This window comes from Rosa rugosa, chromosome 1, assembly GCF_958449725.1.
Source record: "Rosa rugosa chromosome 1, drRosRugo1.1, whole genome shotgun sequence".
NCBI classification, from domain to species: Eukaryota; Viridiplantae; Streptophyta; class Magnoliopsida; order Rosales; family Rosaceae; genus Rosa; species Rosa rugosa.
In genome coordinates this window covers 37481324-37487680 of record NC_084820.1, presented here as the reverse complement: position 1 = coordinate 37487680, position 6357 = coordinate 37481324, and the positions used below count along the sequence as shown (strand labels likewise).

The 6357-nt window shown below is 38.9% G+C and overlaps 1 long non-coding RNA gene across 1 annotated transcript; it reads left to right on the top strand.

The window, feature by feature from the left end:
* Window positions 1-595: 595 nt before the first annotated feature.
* LOC133736497 (uncharacterized) lies at window positions 596-1843 on the top strand. The gene is made up of 2 exons (XR_009859589.1): window positions 596-990; window positions 1785-1843. It is a non-coding gene; the product is annotated as an uncharacterized LOC133736497 (long non-coding RNA).
* The last annotated feature ends 4514 nt before the right edge of the window (window positions 1844-6357 follow it).

Sequence of the window (6357 nt, the reverse complement as noted above, 5' to 3'; positions counted from 1 at the left end):
GTTGAAGACTGCAGTTCCGAATAAAATGAAATAAGTAATTGATTACACGCATTTTTATGCATGTAATTGTATCTAAAACACTATAAATAAGTTAATCCTCAAATCAATTATTATGTAATTAATCCATTTTATTTATTGTGTAGAAAATAAGCGAAGTTGCGGAAACGAAATAGAATGATGCGAAAATGGTGAAGATTTGAGTTTTCGACAAAAGGTTAATTGCTTAATTAAGCTTAATTACTTAATTATGCTTAATTGGTTAATTATGCCTCTAAACATGCATGCACGTGGAGTAATTTTTTTCCTTATCCAATAAGGCCATGACATGTGGCATCAATATTCCATTTTCATTATTCAAACCCATCAGAACGGTAATTCATCCTTTCTCTGATGGTGACCCAATCATCTGATCCTTCACTTATTAGTTATTAAGCACGTGCCAGCTCATCTTCTTATCTTATCCCATCTTTTCCTCTTGCTCACGAAAACAGTGACCACCCATTATTATTTATTGATTTTATTCCTTCACTTCAACATTTACAAGGGCCCAGACATTAATTTCAGATACATTCTTTTTCCCCTTCTGCCGCACACCACCACCAGAATCCCTTCATCCTCTGATCCTCTCTCTCTCTCTCTCTCTCTCTCTCTCACCCTACACCCAAAACCACCCCTCGACACCATTTCTTCTCCTTACCAAGAACCTCCACACCAAAATTCTTCTCCTCACCAAGATCCATTTTCTTCCTCACCAAGAATCAAAATCCACCTCACCAAAATTCTCATCAATTTCTCAAGGGATTTCAAGGAGCATCAAGATTTGAGATTGGGTATAGTGGGAAGCCATAAATCAAGGCTTGTCATATTTGCTCTATAGTAATTGTGACTTGTTCTTGTTACTTCTCACTCTTCTTCACCTTTACCTCTTTAATTGATGTATATTGTTGTTGATTTGTGGATGGGTTGTGAGTAGTCTATTTAGGAAGCTAGGTGTTAATGCTCAAAGTTCGGCAGTAGCCGAACCTTCGTTTAACGCGGGTCCGGTGAGCGGACCGCTACTCTGAGGACTTGGTAATCTTCGCTAGCTGTCAAACGAAAGACAGGGCGTCAGAGGGAGACCGCGTTGGGCGGTCTTCACTTCTCCGATGCCTAAGTCAGTCAATGCATATAGACAGCATAACAATAAATGAACAATAAATGAGTAGTAAATGCGTAATTAATGAGGAGAGAGGGGAGAACCTTTTATAGATGAGGAGAAGGCTGATCTTCTCCTTGTTTTTGATGAGTTCGGCAGTAGCCGAACCTTCGTTTAACGCGGGTCCGGTGAGCGGACCGCTACTCTGAGGACTTGGTAATCTTCGCTAGCTGTCAAACGAAAGACAGGGCGTCAGAGGGAGACCGCGTTGGGCGGTCTTCACTTCTCCGATGCCTAAGTCAGTCAATGCATATAGACAGCATAACAATAAATGAGTAGTAAATGCGTAATTAATGAGGAGAGAGGGGAGAACCTTTTATAGATGAGGAGAAGGCTGATCTTCTCCTTGTTTTTGATGTGGGACTGATGTGCTTCAGTTCCCAGCGTCAGGAGCTTCTGATGCTATCTTGGCACGGCGCGTGGCGGCGCGTCAGCGGTGATCTGGGGGCAATCCGAGGCTCAGGCGGTAGCTCGCCTGGCTGTGTATCCGTAGGCTACTCCTTTGGTGGGAGTCAGTACCTCTTGCGGTACCATGAGCGTAGCTCATTATAGCTAATTATGCTTGCAAATGCACATGTAGGTACACTAGGGTTTGAGCTCTAGCATGGATTTAATGTAATAAATATGTTTTGATTTAATGGTTTTCAATTTCGTGTTTGGCATATGTTCTATTCTATAATATTTGACTTAGATGCATGCTTAGGAGCTTGATTAACTCTTGAATGTGTAGATGAGCATGTCTAGAACAAATTAGGGGACCTAATCACTTATCTAATTTATGGCTAAGACACTTGTTTAGAACATGGTTAGTTACAATACCAATTCCGATTGCCGTATTGGCTAGCTTGGGAACCTTGATTCTAGGACTCTTCGCCTTTTGGTGCAACTAGAGGCCATAACAAGGCTCTAGATTGTCCCAATTGAGTTTCTACGACCCTTGATCCGGAGTAGGAATACCCTTTAAGGAATCTAATGACTCATGAGCCTTGAAAAGCCTTGGGCACGGTTCTTGATGCCACTATGAATTGAATGACCATTGTCGGAATATATTTATGCATTAAATTTGGCTAGGAGGATACCCTAGTGACCTAATTTCCATTTCTTGATTAGTTTCTATTATCTTTATTTTTAGTTACAATTTAATTTTCAATTGTCAATTTTATTTTCTTCGTAATTAAAAAAAATCAAATTTTACAAACCACTTTCATTGTCCATACCATTTGGTTGTGAGCTTCCGCATTTATTTGTGGTTCTCTTGACCCATTTTAGGCTTGGTTGTTCCGAGCCGGGCATGTAAATAGCTTAGTGCTATTTTTTAGGTTTCAAAATTGTTAGTAACTTAGTAATCGGCATAACCAAGGATTGGAGTTAGCTTATCAATCCCCGTGGTACGATAATTTCGGGTTCAAATATTTCTCACTTCTTTGATGACTGTGCCCTTATTGCGCGTAAGTTGCATTTAAGCACCAAATCAGTAATCGATCTGTATTTGTGGGGGTGTAAAATTTTGGAATAAGAAATAATGGGTTCCTAATCAAGAAATGGGCCGGATGGGAAGTAGCCCGACCTGTTTAAGAGATTCCTCGAGGCTAAATCCCTTCAAGGAAGATCTAAGTGAGGTAAAATCCCCCCCTCCCCCCCATGTAGGAAAGATGAAATCATGTTCTATTCAAGGGATGAGTCGAAAGAGACGGCACAATCTATCTGGGGAACTTTGAGAAGGTCTGTGGAATTAGTTAGCTCCGCGAAATCCGTAGCGAGCGGGAAGCACTCCGTTCACGTTGTCTTGAGAGTGGCGTAATGGATGCACTAACGCATGATGACTTGCGTACTTTGCATGCCACTATATGCACTAGTCGAGATATCCACTCAAGCTCATCTATAAATACTTGGTAAGGTAAACATTCGAGGTAAACAATGAATCCCGTCTATTCTTACTACAATTTAAACACTCACTGACTTAAACATCAAAGCATCTTTTGTATATACCCCTTTCTTCTAACTTGACATGTCTAAACCGATTCAAATTGAAGGGCATGAAGACATTGATCGCTAAGTTCTTACTCTCACTTCAATTAGATAAATAGATGGAGGAGAACGTTTACCAAATTTTTCTGCACTAACAGTATTGGAATAGGTTTAGGACAATACATGTGGTTAGCCAAATGGTCAGCCATTCCTAACCATACCTACGTGTCTCTCCTTAATCTCAACACTTTGTCCCTTTTTCTTTTTAATTCAAAGTTCTTCTTATGTTTTCTCCTTCTAAGAACTCTTTGACCCACATGGTTATGGATCTTTCTAGTCTCCATACCACATAGAGAGTGATGGTAGAGTGCAGAGTTACCAGAAACGTTGTACCTGGCGGCAACTCACGTTCTGGATCGTATGAACCCAATCGCGGGGCGTTCGCGATCCGAGTCGCCAAGCATAACGATCCCATGAAGAAGAAGCTCACGCATATTTGAAAGGCCGCCCGCGTTCTCTGCGATCCGGGGACCGTTTCTTCTTGGCGCTCGCCTCTGGCTTCCTCTAAATATGTGGCGGCAGTTCCTTCTACTTGGCCGACACTAAGTTATCCTTGACGGCGATGACGAGCCGGTAGTTTTTATCGGCAACGACCTGAGTCTCTCCATTCACCACGCTCTGAAACTCCAGCTTCTTCCCATATTTCTTGTTGTACTCTGACACCGCGATCTCCTTCACGTGTGGGTCGTTGATGTCCTTAATCGGCTTCCATCCGCCGGCCATTCCTCCGCATGCGCCGGCAACCAGAAGAGGGAGGAGGATGGCGAGGATTGCAAGGAGGCAGAAGAATGGACCCGGATTTCTTAGCACTTTCTCTAATAAAAGATTAGAGGATAATGACTTGATTATGCCGTGAACATCTCATTCTGATCTAAGATTATCTAAAATACAAATTAAAAATAAAAGCAGCTTTCTTTATTATTTATTTTATGTTATTTGTTAATTTACTTGTTTATCCTCCATAAGTAATGTGGTTGTCATAGTATATTAATAAGGGGTATTTAGGTAAAATAAAAGTCCTTTAGGATTAGGATTAGGAATCCTGTTTTCCAAAGATTTTGTTGATTGATAAGGAATCCTAATTCTAAAATTGTTAAGAGTTCAGACGCATGCAATTCATAACAGTACGTACAAAGCATAAAGTCATAAAACAAAGCTCTATTATTTAAGCTCAACTCAACAATGGCGTTTGGAAAAAGAAAACCATCACATTGAGAACCAATTTCAGAAGAAAATTATGAAGGTGATGTCGATGAGTATGAAGAGAATAATTCTGTTGAAGAAACTCAAGAGAGTAATACAGACTAATCATCGAGTAGAAACAGCCATGAACAAGCTCAAGAATCTCAAGAAATTCCAATGAATTCTGACATAAAGCCATTACTCAAAGAAGTTGTTATCACATGTGGAGCGCAAGGAAAAAATTCGGGTGGAACAAAGACACGGACCTGCAAACATTGTAATGGTTAGTTTAAGAGTTCATGTACTCGCATTCACTACCACTATTTTGGTGATCCCCTGGAAATAAAATCAGAGATCTGTTGATGACAACCATTGATTAATAATCGGGAGGAATATGAGAGGGTTCGCAGAATGGTTATGGAAGCTGGAAAAAAAAAAAAAAAAAAAAAAAGAGTTTCTTTCAACAATCTTGAGGCAACAACCGCAAAAATCCACCATGGGTTCTCTTGATGATATGTTCAAGATTATGGACAAAAATAGTGTTGATATGAAGGTGATGAAAGGATTGTGAGCTAATGGAATTTTTTTTAATGTGTTAAGAAATCCCAATTTTCATGAAATGATTTCAGCTATAAATAATAGACCCAAGGGTTATAAGGCTCCATCTTCTGAAAAAGCAAGAACTACTTTGCTTGATGAGTGTAAACGAAGTCTGGAAAAAGAATTAGCTCCTATTAAAGATACATGGTTTACTCACGGTGTTTCAATTGTATTAGATGGATGGTCTAACGTGAAGCGTGAACCACTTAACAACATTATTGCTGCAAACAATAGAGGAGCTATGTTTCTTTATGCTCAAGATTTTTCTGGTATACCAAAAACCGGTGAAGTGATTGCTAAATTTTTGCTTACTGCAATTAAAGAGGTGGGATCGTCAAATGTCCTCCAGATAGTCACTGACAATGCAGCAAACTGTGAATATGCTGAGAGAGATTGAAAAGGTACATGAACATATCTTTTGGTCTCCTTGTGTTGCTCATACCTTGAATCTTATGTTTAAAGATTTGGCAAAAGAGCTTGAGTGGTTTGAGGAAATTTACAATATGAACCACTCACATGCTTTGGCCATGTTCAGAAGTCAATCAAAATTGGAGTTATTGAAAGTAGCGAAAACTAGATTTGCATCTCATTATATCTTGTTAAAGCGACTTATTGATTGCAAAGAAGCACTAGCAAGTACGTAATTCTTCAAAAATGGAAAGATTGGGTGAAGACTTTAGATGTCGTGAAAAGAAAACATGGGGAGGATATAGCACAAGCTATGTTGGTAGACAACATTTGGGACAATGTGCTGGCTACAGTGAATATCACAAAGCCAATATATTTTTTAATTAAATATTGTGATGGTGATGGTCAAAAGATGGGTGAAGTTTATGAAAGGATGGATAATATGCTTGGAGAAATAAGAGAAAATGAGTTATGGGCCGTACTCTAATTATTTTCCACAAGTCGAAAAGATTGTGCTCCAAAGGTGGAAAAAAAATGAATTACCTTATCCATTGTGTTGGATATGCCCTGACTCCAAGATTTTATGATAAAGAATATCTCAATAAACCAGCACCAGGAGGATTCACTCAAAAGAGCCATAATCAAGATATAGAAGTGATTACAAGCCTCATGAAAAGCATTTGATAAGATATCAGAAGATGGAGAAGAAGTAGAGTTATTACGTCAACAATATGCCTTTTTTTCATTAGCAAAAATGTATTTTTGCTACACAAGTTGCCCAGACAACTGTTGTAACTATGGATGTCATTGATTGGTGGTCAACATATGGTTCACAAGTTCCAGAATTAGCAGAAGTTGTACAAAAGGTAATTTTTTGTTATTATTAATCTTTTAATCTCTGTTCATTTATAATTACTTTATTATTGTTATAATTTTTTTTTTAT